The following is a 17,992-nucleotide window of genomic DNA, read 5'->3' on the forward strand; positions in this document are numbered from 1 at the left end:
AAAGAGGAAAAGCCCTCTGGAGAATAGGAACAAAAGCTCTGAAAAGAAGGTTCCCAGAAGAGGAAATGTGAATGGCTGATAATGCTTAAGCTCAGTAATCAGCGAAATACAAATTAAACCTGCCGGGGAATTCTAGTTCCTAGATTCTGAGGTGACAGTGATTTTAGTCCATACCCCAGCAGTAAGGAGGTGTAGCAAGTGGGGGCTCTCAGGCACTACTGGTGGCAGTGTGAATGGGGACAGCTGCTTTGGAGGATGTAGAAGCCTTGTTATGAAGAACTGCTGCTGCTGTCATCTGCATCCTGGCCACTCAGCTCCTGGCCTGAGATCTAGAGCACAGGTTCAGTGCCACCTGCTAGGGTCACAAAGAAAGGCTTGCACCTGGGCTTTCCCCTCCCATGTGGCGTTTGGCCATTGTGTGCCATCCTGTCCTGAGCTCCACAGTGAGCCCTCAGGGGGCTGTGGGACTCCTTAAACATTCAAGAGACCACAGTGACACTTGGTATATGTTGGGGATGATGTGAACTGCTAGCTCAAGATAGTCTGTGCAGTTTCCATGTTAGCTTGTGCTGCCTTTCTTTCTAGGGTGCAAAGCTGGGCTTTCAGATACCTCAAGAAAAATCAGCATGGAACAGGAAACCAGGCTGGTGCTGTTCATTCTGATTCCAGGACTTGAGAATTTGTATGGTGCCAGTGGGCCCACATCCCATAAGGAAATGACTGTGGATATTTATGAATGAAATAAAAGTATTTTTCTTTCAGTTTTTCATACAGTTTTAAAAACCATTATTATTACATTGTTAGGATGTAAAGACTGAAGTTGTTTGGATCTAGCTATTTAAACAGAATTGCCATGGAACCTCAGTTTAGGAATTTAATTTGTTTTATGATTTGGGGGAAGGTGGCTGTGTTTGTTTGTGGGGGGAACACAGCCATGATTGTGCTGTCACCTGATGCAGAGTTTGCAAACAGAAGCAAAATTTTGCCATTTTTGTTTGCAAACCAAATTGTTTCTGAACAGAAGCATTTGTCATCTGAGGCATTACTAGGTTATGTATTTGTTCTAAGGATGTGAGGAAAAAACTTGAACCTCAGTATGCCTTGAACCAAGAGTATTCCCAACCCAATCTCCATCCCAAATCAATTAGTTCAGAATATTTGGTGGTGGAACCTCCATTTGGTTGTTGTTGTTGTTGCTGAAAATTGGACCTAGCTTCTTGCACATGCTGAGCACATGTTCTACCCTGGGGGTTCAACCGCAGCCCTTTTTTTTTTTTAAATCACCATGGGTGATTCTGATAGCCCAACCACTGAAAGCACTGCTCAAGGAATGATGGTACATGTAGCTTAGGACAGTGCCAGTCAAATTGTACCTGGGGACCCGTGCTGGTTTGCAAATTATTTCTTATAGGACTGCATCAAGATAAATACAATGTGTTTTAATCATACTTTTGGTGAATAATGGCACAATTTTTATAATCTTCTTTTCTGACCAAGTTTATTGAAATATATTTTTTGTCAATTTAATAATAAAAATTGGGGATTATATTTTGGCATTTTCTAGTAATTTATTATGTTTTATTGAGTTACAACTGACATACAATGAACTGCAAATATATAAAGTATACAATGTCATAAATTATGACATACGCAAGATTATGAAATAGAAGTTATTGGCCTACCATGCCATGGATTGTTTCTCCTCGGTGATACCCTTCTGCCATGGAACCAGCCAACTGCAGACTGAAACGTCTACAGACTTTTTTTTTCTTTCTTTTTTTTCCCCCCATTAACTTTATTGGTACATTTTAGGTATAAAATACAGTTACATTCATCATTTGGATCTTGTACCATTACATGAGTCTCTTGGTTCTTTTTTTTTTTTTTCCCCTTCCCTTGGCCTCCCTTCACCCCCTCCACCCTTCCCTATTTGCAAAGACCTTGTTTCCATTTTTTTCCTCTTCTCATATTTTTTCCTTTCCCTTTTTTCCCTTCCCCTACCCCTCCCAATTCCCCTGCTCGTTTAGGCCTTTTCTTCCTGTTACACAATATCAGTTATACATTTTTTAAATTACAATATTAAGATCTAGGAGACATTACCACAGATTTTACAGAATTTAAAAGGATATAGAAAGCAGAAACTTCTACAAACTTGCCAAGGAGCAGAGCTGCTCCCAGCACAGAGGAGGTGAACCTTCTGGGATGCCATACCACTGCCCCTAGCGCAGAGGAGTTGAGCCACACTGGTGCCTGCAGCATACATCCCCCCCACCCCCATTGAAATGAAAAGACACAAACAAGTCTTAAAACCAGACTCACAGATCAACTAAAGCAACCCCAAAGGGGAAACAAGATGAAACAATCTGATACTCAACCACCTGGGATCCCTGAACTGGCAACAAAAGAGGATCTGGAAAGAATGAAATCAGAAATAATTTCTCAGATAACAGCAGAGATTGTGTCCATAGTGCAAGACATGACTAATAAATCTAGAGAGGACACAGATGAAAAAATAGCGGAGCTGAGGAACATGATGGAATCCCAACATAGGAAACAAATGGAATCCATAAAACAGATTTCCAGTGAGCCAATGTGAAGACAGAATTTCAGATATAGAAGATAAGATTGCAGTTAGTGACCAGGAAAAGAAAAAATTCTTTAAAATTTTAAGGGACCATAAGAAATCAATCCAGCAGCTGCTAGACGATGCAAAGAAGAATAACATAAGACTGATTGGAGTCAATGAAGAAACAGGAGAGAGTGCAGATGACATTAAAAAAAACTGTTCACAGAAGTGATGGCAGAAAACTTCCCAAGCAAGGGAAAACAACTTGACATACAGATAAGTGAGGCATATCGGACTCCAACTAGCCTTGATCAAAAAAAAAATCTACACATAGGCATAAAATAGTTAAGATTCCAGAAACCCAACAGAAGAACAAAATTCTACAAGCAGTTAGAGAAAAGAAACAAATCACATACAAAGGAAAGCACATCAGAATCACAGCAGACTTCTCAATGCAAACCTTCAAGGCAAGAAGAGCTTGGAGTGACATACTTCAAGTCTTAAAGGAAAACAGCCTCCAACCGAGATTGATGCACCCTGCAAAACTATCTTTCAAATGGATGGAGAAATAAGATACTTTCATGACAAAGAGTGCCTTAGGAACTTCATGAATATCAAATCAGCACTCCAAAAAATCTTAGACAATATCTTAGGAAAAGACAATCAGGATTACAACCCCAATAAGCCCAGCAGAATGAATCCGTTGGGCACAGCAAGAAATTACACGCAAAGGGGGAGAATCCAACAAAAAGAAAAAGTCATGACAGTGATAAGTCAATATGTATCAGTTTTAACCATCAATGTTAATGGTCTCAATTCACCAATCAAAAGAAATAGACTGGCAGAATGGGTCAAGAAGCAAGATCCAACAATATGTGGGTACAAGAAACACACTTAATTCAAAAAGAAACTCACAGAATGAAAGTTAAAGGGTGGAAAACAATACTCCATGCGACAGGAACCCAACAAAAAGAAGGAGTAGCTATCTTCTTTGCAGATCAAGTGGATTTCAAACCAACAATGATTAAAAGAGAAAAAGACTGACACTACATCCTTGGGAACGATCCAAAAGGAAGAGATGACAATCATAAACATATATGCACTAAACATTAGTGTGCCCATCTATATAAAACAGATACTAACAGACATGAAAAATCAAATAAGGACTAATACAAGAGTAGTGGGGGACCTCAACACCCCACTGTCACAGATAGATCAACTAGACAAAAAATAAGCAATGAAATACTAGAACTCAATCAAACTCTTGAAAAAATGAACTTACCAGATGTTCACAGAGTGTTCCACCCCACCAAATTAGAATACATATTCTTTTCAGCTCCACACGGGTCATTCTCCAAAACAGACCACATATTTGCTCATAGAACATGTTTAAGTAAGTGCAAAGGAATTGAAGTTATCCCCTATATATTATCAGACCATAGTGTGATGAAACTGGAGATCAATAGCAAAAGAAACCGCAAAAATTTCATAAATACATGGAAGTTTAACAACACTCTTCTGAATAACCAATGGGTCACAGAGGAAATTAAAGAACAAACCAGACAGTTCCTACAATTAAATGATAATGACAGTACAACATATCAGAATCTATGGGACACAATGAAAGCAGTCTTACGAGGGAAATTTATAGCAGTGAATACTCACATGAGGAAAACAGAGTGAGCTCAATTACACAACCTGATGCTGAACCTCAAGCTTCTAGAAAAAGAAGAGCAGGACAAACCCAAAGCTCATACAAGGGAGGAAATTATAAAGATCAAAACAGAAATTGGTGCAATGCAGACTAAGAGAATGATACAAAAAGTCAACGAAGCCAAGAAAAGGTCCAAATCCATGCAATTAGGAATGAAAAGGGTGAAATTACAACGGACCCAGCAGAAATCCAGAGGAACATCAACACCTACTTTGAGAACCTATACACCAATAAGATGGAAAACATAGAAGAAATGGACAGATTTCTAGATACATATGAATTACCAGAGTTGAACAAAGAAGATGTAAGAATTCTAAACAATGCAATATCAATCAATGAAATTGAAAATGTAAGTAAAAACTTACCAACTAAGAAAAGCCCAGGTCCTGATGCCTTCACTGCTGAATTCTACAAGACATTTAGAGAGGAACTACTGTTTAAACTCTTCAATGAAATTGAAAGGGAAGCAGTACTCCCAAATTCATTCCTGGAAGCAAGCATCACCGTGACCCCAAAGCAGAGAAGGACCCAACCAAAAAAGAGAACTATAGGCCAATCTCATTAATGAACACAGATGCAAAAATCCTTAATAAGATACTGGCAAAGAGAACGCAGAAGATCATCAAGAAGATCATACACCCTGACCAAGTGGGATTCATCCCAGGGATGCAGGGATGGGTCAACATACGCAAATCGATACATGTAATACACTATATTAACAGAGTCAAAGACAAAAACCACATGATCATCTCAATAGATGCAGAAAAAGCATTTGAGAAAATCCAACACGCATTTATGATAAAAACCCTACAAAAAATTGGAATAGACAGTCTCTCTCAACCTGATAAAAGCCGTCTATGAGAAACCAACAGCCAACATCATACTAAATGGTCAAAAACTGAAATCCTTCACACTAAAATCAGGAACAAGAGAAGGATGTCCACTATCACCACTCCTGTTCAATAGAGTCTTAGAAACATTAGCCACACCAATTAGACAATTGAAAGAAATAAAATGAATAATGATAGGAAATGAGGAAGTCAAATTGTCATTATTTGCAGATGACATGATACTCTATATAGAAGACCCAAAGAACTCCACCAAAAGTCTTCTAGACTTAATAACCAAAGTCAGTAAAGTACCTGGATATAAGGTCAACACACAAAAATCAATAGCTTTCCTCCACATGGACAACAGACTCACTGAGAGAGAAATAGGGCAAATAATTCCTTTCACAATAGCATCCAAAAAACTGAAATACCTAGGAATCAACCTAAGAAAAGAAATCAAAGATTTCTTCTCTGAAAACTCTAGCACTCTGAAAAGAGAGATTGAAGATGATATCAGAAAATGGAAAGACATCCCCTGCTCCTGGGTAGGAAGGATCACCATAGTGAAAATGGCCATACTTCCAAAACTGCTATATAGATTCAATGCAATCCCAATCGAAATTCCAGCAGCATCCTTCATGGACCTTGAGAAAACAATCCAAAAATTCATTTGGAACAAGAAGAGACCTAGAATAGCAAAAGCAATTCTAGGCAACAGGGACATGGCAGGGGGTATCACAGTCCCCAACTTGAAACTGTACTACAAAGCTACTGTGATAAAAACAGCATGGCACTGGCAAAGAAACAGACCTGAGGACCAGTGGAACAGATTAGAAGATGCAGAAACAGCTCCAGACACACTCGACCACCTCATCTTCAACAAAGGAGCCAAACACTGTCATTGGAGGAAAGATAGCCTCTTTAAGAAATGGTGCTGGAAAGATTGGGTTTCAACTTGCCAAAGATTAAAACTAGACCTGTATCTCTCACCATGCACTAAACTAAAATCAAAATGGATTAAAAATCTAAATATTAAAACAGAAACACTGAACCAGCTGGAGCAAAGGTTAGGTGGAACTCTTGAAGACACTGGTGTAGGAAAAGATTTTATGAACAAAACCCCAGTTGCTTGTAAACTAGCACAAATAATCAACAAGTGGGATCTGTTCTTATTAAAAAGCTTCTGCACTGTAAGAGAAACCACTAGCAGTGTGAAAAGACAACCCACAATGTGGGAAAAAATCTTCACCTGCTCTTCCTCAGACAAAGGTCTACTATCTTGAATCTATAAAGAACTTCAAAAGATCAGACCTCCCAAATTTAAAGACCCAATCTGAAAATGGGCATCTGAAATGAACAGACATTTCTCAGACAAAGAAGTAGAAATAGGAAATAAACATGAAAAAATGTTCAACATCACTGGTCATTCAAGAGATACAAGTGAAAACAATGCTGAGATTCCACCTCACTCCAGAAAGAATGGCTGCTATCATGAAATCAACCAATAACAAATTTTGGCAGGGCTGTGGGGAAAGAGGAACCCTGCTCCACTGCTGGTGGGAGTGTAGACTGGTGCAACCACTGTGGAAATCAGTATGAAGGTACCTCAAAGAACTAGGACTAGAAGTCTCATTTGACTCAGCTATTCCCCTGCTGGGTATCTTCCCCCCCAAATTAAAAGTATCATACCACAGTGATATACATGCATCCCTGTTCATAGCAGCACAGTTTGTAACAGCTAAATCTTGGAAGCAGCCCAATTTCCCATCAACTGGAGACTGGATAAAGAAAATGTGGTTTTTCTAAAAATGGAGTACTACTCAGCCATGAAAATTGAGCAGTTAAATACATTTATAGCTAAATGGATGCACAATGAGGCAATACTCTTTAAGTGAAATAAATAGGACACACATGCATAAATACCGAATAGTTTCTCTAGTGTGAGAAACTGAAAGTGTAAATAAGAACTAAAAGATATAACAGATAATGTGAAATAGGAAGGCAAAGGGGAGGGGGAATTGGGAGGGGTAGGGTAAAGGAAAGAAGGGAATGAATTAATATGAGAAAATAAAAAAAATGGTAACAAAGTCTTTGTAAATAGGGAGGGATGGAGGGATTGAATTGAGGGCAAGGGAATGGGGAAAAAATAACCAAGAGAGATTATGTAAAGGTGCAAATTTCCAGTGATGAATGTCATTATATTGTATACCTAAAATGTACCAATAAAATTAATTTAAAAAAAGAAATCAAAGTTATTATCCCCATTTTACAGATGAGAACACTGATGTACAGAATGTTAAATAACCTGCCCAGTGTTACATGGTTACTAAATGAGCATAGTTGTTGCAGTTGAAGAGCTCACACTCATGTTTGATTCTAATTACCAAGGAAGCCTAGTGTCTCCTGAGAACTTTGTGTTTGTGTGTGTGTGTGTGTGTGTGTGTGTGAGAGAGAGAGAGAGAGAGAGAGAGAGAGAGAGAGAGGGTGTTGGGGATTGAACCCAGGGCCTTCACACTGAGCTATGTCCCTAGGCTTTATTTTTTTAAAATATTTTATTTTGAGGCAGGATTTTACTCAGTTACTAAATTGCCCAGCATGGGTTGGAACTTGTGTTCCTCCCACCTTAGCCTCCCAGAGTGCTGGCATGACAGGCTTGTGCCATCACACCAGCTCCTAATAACATTTCAGCCATATGTAAGCCAGCTTTACCATTGCTGGGATAAAATGTCTGACCCCTAGAATTTAAATGAGGAGAGGTATGTTTGGCTCATGGTTTCAGAAGGTTCAGTTCATGTTGGTTAGCATAAAGACAGAAAGAATGTTATGGCAGAAGGGTGTGCCAGAGGAAGGCTACTCAGTTCATGGTAGCCTGGAATCAGAGAAGAGGAAGAGACCCAGAGAAGAAGGGACCAGATATAGTGCCCAAAGTCACATCACAATGACCCACCCAGAAGTATTCTCTTCTAACCATGTATGAGGCTCTTGAGCCAATCAAGTTGACAATCCAACTTAATTGTCACAAGCCATATGAGCATGGGAATGGACTTGTGCTAGCCGGGTACTTTGGGTTTGTCTAACCATTAGTTTTAGCTCTTTTTTTCCAGCTGGATTATACCCTCCATGATACTGTTGCTAGAGTCTAGTGGTTGGGGAAACATTTTTCAGCTAGTTCTTTTTTTAAAAAAAATTTATTAGTACATGTTTACAGTACATAGTGATTATATTCATCATGGGCTCAGCCAGGTCTAACAAGCTCAGCTAGGCAAAACTTTTAGAGACTCACTTATCACAAAGTGCCAACAGTGCAATTAAACCTGAATACTGAGGTTTCAGTTTAGAAAAAACAACTCATACATGAACATTTTTTGTCTTCAGAGAAATGCACAATAACAGAGCTTTCAATGATACGAGCTTTTTAATTGAAAGGTAAGTTTGCACTTGGCATACTTTGCACAATTAATGTGATCTTTGCTGTTGTATACATGTTGATAATCTGTCAAACCTTGATTCATACTTCACTTGCAATGCACAAGACTATCTTTAACACTATTTCTGCTAAGGGGCATCTCAGAGATGCATTGAATAATTTTATCCTTACATAGGAAATCATGAAAAAGGGAATTTCTCCCAGACACCATGGCCATTTTCATAAAATCACTATCAGAGAGGGGCTTACCATGTTTTGGTGTGCATAGTGAAATTTTTTTTTATAGATTTTACAGAATTTAAAAGGATATAGAAACCATATTACAAAAATCTTTTTTGAAATAAATTTGACAACTTCTAAGAAGTACCTTGGAAGACAAATTAACGAAGCTAACTCTGGAGGAAATATAAAATTTGAATAGCACCTATTAAAGAAAGTATATTCCTAGCTTGAAAACCTACCTATATGACAACAGCAGGCTCATCATATACATTTTAACTGATAAATTATATCAAACAATTAAAGCAGAAAAAAGAAGGAACACTTCTCCCCTAATTTTAGGAAATCCACATTGTGCTCATCCTAAAACTGGATAAAGATAATAGAAGAAAATGTATGAACATAGATAGAAATTTGTTTAACAAAACAAACTATTAGAAGTCAGATCTGGCAGGATGTAGAAAGTGCTTTTGTTATAGGGATGGCAGTGTTGGTTCAGCATTGGAAGATCCACCCCCAAAAGTCATCATTTTAACAGAGGAAAGGAAAAAGCCATATGACCCTGTCGCTAGTTGGAGAAAAATTATTGGACCAAATTCTATAGCTGTTCGTGGTAAAAGCTATCAGGAGACAAGAAGTAGAACAGAACTTTCTCGAGAGATTAAAGACATGTCCTCCATACTTCCAGTGAGAATGCCTTATATGAATGGAGAAGATACAATGCTTTCTCCTTAAGGTGGGGAACAAGGACAGATATGCTTACTCTTTATCTGTCTATTAAACATTGAAACCTAGGCCCAATCAAAATAGTCTGGCAATAAAATGACACAATTAGGATAGGATTGGCAAGGTAGAAGCAAAATCTTTATATGTAGATGAAATGATCATCTTCAGAGAAAATACTAAGAAATCTCTAGGAGCCCCTAGAACTTGTACTTGAATTTAGCAGGATTAGAAAACACAAGGTGTATATAAATATTCAGGTCTGTGTATACATGCTATAAATGAAGAATTGGATATTGAAATTTAAAAGTTATGTAGGAGTACAAAGGACCTAGAAAAGTTAAAAAGAAAAGACAAAAAACAGTGTTGGATGACATTTAGTACCTAATTTTAAGACTTCCTCTAAAGCTCCAGTAATCAAGGCAGTGTTGGTGTAAGGAAAAACATATAGATCATTGGAATAAAACAGGGAATCTAGAAATAGAACCACACATATATGGTCCACTGAGTTATGAAAGATTATTTAACATTAGCATTTTATAGAATATAAACTCAATTCAAGAGCCGAGGAAGAGATAGTGTTTTCAGCAAATGGCACTAGAACACCTGGTATCTGTATACAAAAAATTAACCTCAACCCTTTATTTCCATACATGAAAATAACTTGAAGGGATCTATGAACCTAAATATGAAAGCCTAAAAGTATAAAACTTTAAGAAGAAATTATAAGGGAAAATATTTATGAATTTAGGGTAGGCAAGAACTACCTAGGATACAAAAAACATGATGTATGAAAGAAAAAAATTGATAAATGAGATTCCATCAAAATTTAGAACTTTAAATGACATCATTAAAATGAAAAGTAGTCCTTAAACAGAGCATATTTACAATGCATATAACCTATGACCAGAATATATGAAGAATACTTACTGCTCATTAATAGACAACCCAATTAAAAAGTAGACATAAGAAGATGATAAATAGCCATTATAGCACAAGGAAAGATGTGCAACTCTAGAATCAGAAAAATGCTAAGCAGTACAATAACAAGACTGAATTATACCCTCATTAGGGAGATGAAGTTAAAAGTTTTAAAAGCCTTGTCATGACTTTTTCTTTTTGTTGGATTCTCCACCTTTGCATTTAATTTGTCACGCCCAATGGATTCATTCTGCTGGATTTCCTGGGGTTATGATCCTCACTGTCTTTTCCTAGGGTATTGTCTAAAATTTTTTGGAGTGCCGGTTTGGTATTCATGAAGTTCCTGAGGTGCTCTTTGTCATGAAAGTATCTTATTTCTCCATCAAGTTTGAAAGATAGTTTTGCAGGGTACATCAATCTGGGTTGGAGGCTGTTTTCCTTTAGGGCTTGAAATACATCACTGCAAGCTTTTCTTGCCTTGAGGGTTTGCATTGAGAAGTCTGCTGTGATAGTGATGGGCTTTCCTTTGTATGTGATTTGTTTCTTTTCTCTCACTGCTTGTAGAATTTTGTTCTTCTGTTGGGTTTCTGGAATCCTAACTATTATATGCCTATGTGTAGATTTTTTTTTTGATCAAGGCTAGTTGGAGTCCTATATGCCTCACTTATCTGTATGTCAAGTTGTTTCCCCCTCCTTGGGAAGTTTTCTGCCATCACTTCTGTGAACAGTTTTTTTTAATGTCATCTGCACTCTCTCCTGTTTCTTCATTGACTCCAATCAGTCTTATGTTATTCTTCCTTGCATTGTCTAGCAGCTGCTGGATTGATTTCTCGTGTTCCCTTACAATTTTAAAGCAATTTTTCTTTTCCTGGTCACTAATTGCAATCTTATCTTTCATATCTGAAATTATATCCTCACATTGGTTCATTCTGCTGGGCAGACTTTCGATGGAGTTTTTAATCTTCTGGAAATCTGTTTGCATCTGTTTTATGGATTCCATTTGTTTCCTATGTTGGGATTCCATCATGTTCCTCAGATCCTCTATTTTTTTATCTGTGTCCTCTCTAGATTTATTAATCATATCTTGCACCATGAGCACAGTCTTTGCTGTTATCTGAGAAATTATTTCTGATTTCATTTTTCCCAGATCCTCTTTTGTTGCCAGTTCAGGGAGTCCAGGTGGTTGAGTATCAGATTGTTCCATCCCATTTCCCTTTGGCGTTTCTGTAGGTGATCTGGAAGTCTGTTTTTGAGGCTTGTTTATGTGTCTTCTCATTTCCATGGGGTGGGGGGGGTGCTTCTGGTGCCTGCACGGCTCACCTTCTCTGCCCTAGGAGCATGGGATGGCAGCGGGGGAGCTTCCTTCCAGGTGCTGGGACTGGCTCAGCTTCTCTGTCCTAGGAGTGTGGGATGGCGGCGGGGGAGCTTCCTTCTGGGTGCTGGGACTGTCTTATCTTCTCTGCCTTAGGAGTGTGGGATGGCAGTGGGAGAGCTTCCTTCCGGGTGCTGGGACCGGCTCAGCTTCTCTGCTCTAGGAGCATGGGATGGCAGCAAGGGAGCTTCCTTCTGGGTGATGGGACCGGCTCAGCTTCTCTGCCCTAGGAGCGTGGGATGGCAGCAGGGGAGCTTCCTTCCCGGTGCTGGGACCAGCTCAGCTTCTCTCTGCATAGTGAAATTTGAAAGCTGGCAGCTATCAGATTTGTTGTTTTAGAAAGACAGCTGCAGAAACTAAGATAACTAGAATGACATTTCTTCAATTTCCCTTCATTTCTTCCCTTTCAGTTTCACCAAGTTCCACTTTTGTGGTTGATGTCAAAGTGCCATCTGGCACTTTCAACATAGCAACATTCAACAACAGTTGCAGAAACTATAATGCTGGGAATGACAATTCCTCAATTTCCCTTCTATAAACTCTTCCTTTCAGTTTCACCAATTTCCACTTTTGCAGTTGATGTCAAAGTGCCATCTGACACTTGAAGTGCAACATACAACATTTTCACTACACAGAATACATAATGCTTTTCCATTGCATTCAGTCACTCCAAGTGACTCCATTCAGGCCTCTTGGGATGACCTTCCACTATCATACAAATCTATCCCTATACCAAAAAATAGCTAACACTAAAGAATTGGGTATTTCCTGAATCAACAGTCTACAGCAGTGATTCTCTGCTGGAGTTCTTCTTGAATTTGCTGAACACCAGTGCAAGGGGGCAATGTTCCACTGATTACCAGCTTTTGGCCTGCTCTGAGAAAGGCATCTGAGTGCATTTCCTACCTTGTCCGGGCTTCTGCTAAAATCACAGCCATTCCAAGCAAATGTATATAGCCTTGCTTTCGTTTCCACAAATTCTCACAAACAACTAAATATGGTACTACAGATTCAAATATGCCAGGGGGACAGCACAACATTAAAGGAATCTCAGTCTCTTATTAGAACATCTCTTTGCTAAATCTTAAATATATAATTTCAATTTTTCATTACACAATAAAAAATGAATGTATTAAAACTCACAGCCAGTGCAAGCAAATATATATTTATTCTTGTCAGTGCACTGACTGGCCATGCAAATCCTTGGATGAGTCACAGCTCATGATGTCATCACATGGTGCCACTACTCCTTCCCAAGCATGTGCATGACCCCCATGTGTGCTGTTATGTGATGCTAAGCTGCTGCGGCGATGCTGGGGCAACTTGGCTCATGTGCCGATAGAGAGGGCTCTGCACGCCCACTGCCATACATGTGCCATAGGTTCATCACCACTGAGCTCGGCTCTTCCCATTTTTAATGATGTATCAGATCCTTTGGGCTCATTGTTCTCCATGGGATAAGGATAAGTTTTTTAGTGCTCTTAAACGGTCAGACCCTTTAACATGAACCGTTCAAGATTTTGTTTAAAATGAACAGTAATTAAACATCATTTTAACCATTTGGCAGGTTGTAACTTATATTTTCCCTAAAATATTTAGTTTAAAATAAAAAAATACAATGAGATAAATGCAATGAAAACTCAAAACATTATAGCAAAACCAAGAGATAGTTACACTAAAAACCTAAGGTACTTTAGTGATTGCTAATTTGCATTTATGCCGAATTTCCTGGCACCTGAGGCAACAGAAACACAAGTGGTCACGTAATTTTTGTTCTGTATTCAGAGAAAGTAAAGTACTTCACTGGGGAGGCTGGGTTACAGCTGACCATTTCCCTCTTGCAAGCTGAATTATGTCTATTCTCTGTATCATGCAGGTGTTGAAGTGCTGTTGGACACATCTTAAAGAACAACCATGTACGATCTTAATGAGATGCCGTGACATGCTGGCATTCTTGCTTAGCAATACATAAACAGGCTTGTTCCTCTGCAGAAGGCCAGCTCAGGGTCCATCCCTCATCTGAGTCCCTTCCCTGGCTACCTGGCAAGAAATCATAGTACATTCTAAAATTGTATAGCAATGTCAATTTGCTTCAGTCAGTTTTAAATAAAAATCACCCCTGAAATATTGTAGTACCTAAATGGAATTTGCTGTCTGAATAAAAGGGACTACTGTACATTTGCCTGTAAATAGATGTTGCCACTAATTTCATGATTCAAAAAAGATTGTTTCTCTTCCTGTCATGGGACACTTTGGTGATAAAGGAACGAGGTACATACCTGGTAGCAACATACAGATCTGGTAAGTCAGCTTTAAGAAGTAGCCAGGTGGTAGATGGGAGTCCCCTATCCTGTCTATTATCCTGACAATTAGGAGTTAGGTGAAAGAAGTGTGTTTTCTCCTTTACCCTCCCTGTCTTAAAAGCAGGTATTTCCTAGCTGGGCGTGGTGATATATACTATAAACCTAGCACTTGTGAGGCAGAAGCCGGAAAATCATCAGTTCAAGACTAGCCTGCGCTATATGTTGAGACCTTGTCTCAAAAAAAAAAAAAAGACAGGTATTTTTGAATAGTGTTAGTTCTCAGTTGTACATTTGGATTGTGGGGCACCTCTAGCCTGGGCAAGATTGTTTGCTGTTTCAAGTAAAAACATATTTAATGTCCTTGGATAACCTATAATTTCATTGTTTTTCAAACCAGGTCCAGTGAAGGGCCAAGTTTGTCATAAAAATCACGACAAACTTTGGAGTCCCATTTGTTCAGTTAAAGTTTCTGAGCTGACATAAATACAAATTAAGTATCAAAAGTTTTATATTTGCAATTTCAATTCTTCTTATTTTGAAGATTGATTCTATATCTGTAAGTATTTTAAAAATCTGTTTTGGTGCTGGATTCAGAGTACACTTTTTGAAGACTACATTAAAATGGAAAAGCAAATACACTTCCCATTAAGACCTTGTGGGCTGTTTAAACACCAAGAGAGTGTCACCTCTGTACTGCAAGGACCTGAGAGCCTAGGATGCCCCTCGGGGGTTGATTTCACTCAGGTAGAGGAAACAGGAGGCCTGGGGAAGATGCTCCCAGCTCTTTGTGCACAGAAGTGGGGAGACAGGTAGCTGAGGTTCTTGACACACAGCTCATACCTATTTTAGATTTTACAGATACTTGACTGTATGGTCAGGGACAGCCTGAGGGGTCAGAGACTGCTGCGGCCTCACCAGCCCACTGTGGGGACAGGCGCTGCCAGAATCTGCACCCTTCAGAGGCTTTTAAATGAATGGGTCACCAGTTCAGAACAGACCTCACAGAAGCTGATCATTACTGATGGAAGAGAGGATAAACATCACTTCCAAAGACAGCTTTTCATGAGTCTCACATGTGGAAATCTAACTGCTCAGTTTCTGTCTCAAGATTGAATAAGCCAAGCCCCTGGAATATCCCACTTTGTATCTCTGTTGGAATATTTCTTTTCCATTGGCTGCTTAGGAACCATTTTGTTTTGTTTCTGTTGAGACTCTAAGAAGGCAGTTTAGTGAGACATGGGTTTTGGTGTTTTGTGTTTTTTGTTTGTTTGTTTCTATGAGTTCTAGGAGGAACACCAGATTGACTTTTTAACCATTATTAAATTGCCAGGTGGTGGTGCATACCTGTAATCCCAGCACTCTGGAGGCTGAGGCAGGGGGATCACAAGTTAAAAGACCAGCCTGGGGGCTGTGGGGAAAGAGGAACCCTGCTCCACTGCTGGTGGGAGTGTAGACAGGTGGAAGCACTGTGGAAATCAGTATGGAGATACCTCAAAGAACTAGGACTGGAAATCCCATTTGATCCCGCTATTCCACTGCTGGGGATCTTCCCCAAAGAATTAAAAGAATCATACCACAGTGATATATGTGCACCCATGTTCATAGCAGCGCAGTTTGTAATAGCTAAAACTTGGAAACAGCCCAAATGCCCATCAACTGGAGACTGGATAAAGAACATGTGGTTTTTATATAAAATGGAGTACTACTCAGCCATAAAAAATGAGAAATTAGAGACATTTATAGCTAAGTGGATGCACATTGAGGCAATATTCTTAAGTGAAATAAATAGGACACAGATGTGTAAATACCGAATAGTTTCTCTGGTGTGAGAAACTGAAAGTGTAAATAAGGACTAAATGTATAATAGGTAATGTGAAATAGGAAGAAAAGGGGCAAAGGGGAAGGAAGTGGGAGGGCTAAGGGAAAGGATAGAAGGGAATGGGATTAATATGAGAAAATGGAAAAATAGGAACAAAATTTTTATAAATAGGGAGGGCTGGAGGGGTTGAAGGGAGGGCTGGGCAAGGGTGAAAAACAAGAACCAAGAGAGACTATGTAAAGTTGCAAATTTCCAATGATGAATGTCATTATATTGTATACCTAAAATGTACCAATTATTAGAATGAATAATCAATAATGTAAAATAGGAATAAAAGGTCCAAAGGGGTAGGGGTAGTGGGAGGCACAGGGGAAAGGAAAGAAGGGAAAGGAAAAAATGATGAGAAATGGAAAAAATGGAAATAAAGTCTTTGTAAATAGGGAAGGGTGGAGGGATTGAAGGGAGGGCTAGGAATGGGGAAAAAGTAAGAACCAAGATGCATTATGTAAAGGTACAATTCCCAATGAGAAATGTAATTGTGTTGTATACCTACAATGTACCAATAAAAGAATTTAATCCAAAAAAAAAAAAAGCCCAGTCTGGACAATTTAGTGAGACCGTTTCAAACAAAACAAAACAAATTAAAACAAAACAAAACACTGTCCCTTCCTAACCACTATCAGGTGTCCTTTATAAGGATTAACACATATTTTCTGCCTTCAGATTTATAGGATAACAAACATGAAACTGCGTTTCAGTTCATTCCAACCTGATCTTTTCAGACTATACCACAGTCAAGATGTGCTTTTATATTTTAAATTTTAAAGTGTAATAAAATCATGTCACACAATAAAGCCATAGTACTTCTCACTGAGTATAGTATCTCTTTGGTGTTTGTTTCCATACGTTCTTCTGTAACTGTCTATGCCAGTATTTTATCATACCCGTCAACTCCTTTAAGACAGAGACTACATTTACTCACTTACTAGCTTTTTATTTTCAAATAACTTTAGACATAAAATTGCTAAAATCACTGATCTTCAAGTACCCTTATTGCAACTTTCCCAAATGCTACATCTCAACCACAGCACAATTGTGGAAACCAGAAACTGACATCTGTATGGTATTTTACCCAGTCTTAAGGGTGTATTATAATTTTACCAGTTGCCCTATCAGGGCCTTTTTTCAGGTTCAGGATCCAATCCAGGGTCCTGCAGCACTTAACTGTCATGTCTCCTTGGTCTTAGCTAGTCTAGACAGGTATTTCTGTTTCATAACCTTCATACTTTTGAAGAGTCCTGAAAAATAATTGTGTAGAATTCCTTCCAGTTTGGGTTTGGGTTTGCCCGATATTTATGGTAAGAACTGTCATACACGTTTTTGCAGGAATACCCCTGAAGTGATCTTGTGCCCTTCTCGGGGCATGATTCCATGGGGTACATGGTATTAATGTCTCACTACTGTTGATCTAACTTTTGGTCACTCAGATAAGGTCATGTGGTACCAAGTTTTTTTCATTATACAGTTACTACATTTTCGTATTGGAATTAAGCATCTTGAGTGAAAAACACTGTTTTTCATACTTTTGCGAACATTTTAGGTCACACAGACGATTCATTCCTGCAACAGTTACGACTTGGGTGTTTGCCGAATGCTGATAAAGTTTATTTCCATCATTGGAGACTACAAATTCCCCAAGTGTGGAACAGCATCTGCTTTTGTCACCACCTCGCTCTCAGAGCCTAACATGCTGCCCGGCACACGTTAGACGCCTAACCAACTTTGACGTCCTCAAGTACGATCTTTTCCGGCCAAGGAACAACGCTGCTTCTTTCCCTTTAGCAAGAGGATCTACGGGTGCTGTGACTCGGTTGCCTCCAGAGAGGTCTGGGTGTACTGTGTAAGTACAGCCCACCCTCCGGGTGCAGCGAACTCACCTCACCGTGCTGGCTCACTTCCGGCCTCCAGCCACGTCCAGGCTTGTGAGAGAAAGCACAGCAGTCTCAGGAAAGGGCTCTGCGAAACACAATTTCCTTATCTTTGTACCGTATCCTTGTTTGGAGAAAGTTTAATTCACCGGAACCAATTGGCATGAAAA

General features: G+C 39.1%; 1 protein-coding gene across 8 annotated transcripts in view; it reads left to right on the forward strand.

The window, feature by feature from the left end:
* Bicd1 (BICD cargo adaptor 1) overlaps nucleotides 1-17,992 on the forward strand; it is a 220,662-nt gene that overhangs the window by 79,541 nt on the left and 123,129 nt on the right. The window lies entirely within an intron of this gene.

The sequence above is a fragment of the Heterocephalus glaber genome, unplaced genomic scaffold, assembly GCF_053883595.1.
Source record: "Heterocephalus glaber isolate CG9 unplaced genomic scaffold, H.glaber_assembly_v1.0 deba00001733, whole genome shotgun sequence".
NCBI classification, from domain to species: domain Eukaryota; kingdom Metazoa; phylum Chordata; class Mammalia; order Rodentia; family Bathyergidae; genus Heterocephalus; species Heterocephalus glaber.